This window comes from Clytia hemisphaerica, unplaced genomic scaffold (genome assembly GCF_902728285.1).
Source record: "Clytia hemisphaerica strain Z4C2 unplaced genomic scaffold, Clytia hemisphaerica genome assembly, whole genome shotgun sequence".
Taxonomy (NCBI): domain Eukaryota; kingdom Metazoa; phylum Cnidaria; class Hydrozoa; order Leptothecata; family Clytiidae; genus Clytia; species Clytia hemisphaerica.
Genome location: NW_027103507.1, coordinates 1,547,122 through 1,547,585, shown reverse-complemented (window position 1 = coordinate 1,547,585; position 464 = coordinate 1,547,122).

Genomic DNA, 464 nt, shown 5'->3' with positions numbered 1-464 from the left:
TTTGTAGAAACATTTTAAGAGTAAGTTTAGTCTTATAAGTGTCTCTTTTTTGTAGAAATAACAAGTCTTTAGTTATAGGGTGTACCAAAAATGTGGCCTTTACCCATATGATTCTTCAATGGGAATCAAAACTATAAAGTGCACTTACAAACATCAATTTGTTAGATCTAACAAAATTAATAACCGCACTGTCATCATTACCGTAGAGTCGTTTAATCTCGACATACGTCTTGCAATCTCGACACCGGATCTGTAAAATAATCAAAACAAACCTTGAATGAAATTCTTGGTATCATTCTTATCGAACAAGTTCATCCATCAAACTAGAAGTTCAATAAAAAATTGCAATCCTTTCAATTAAAAAAACAGCCAAATTATAATTTACACAACACACGAAACGCATGCAAACTTCCTCGTAACTTTCTCGTGTCCATCGCATCATTAAAATTTTACAACTTTATTAC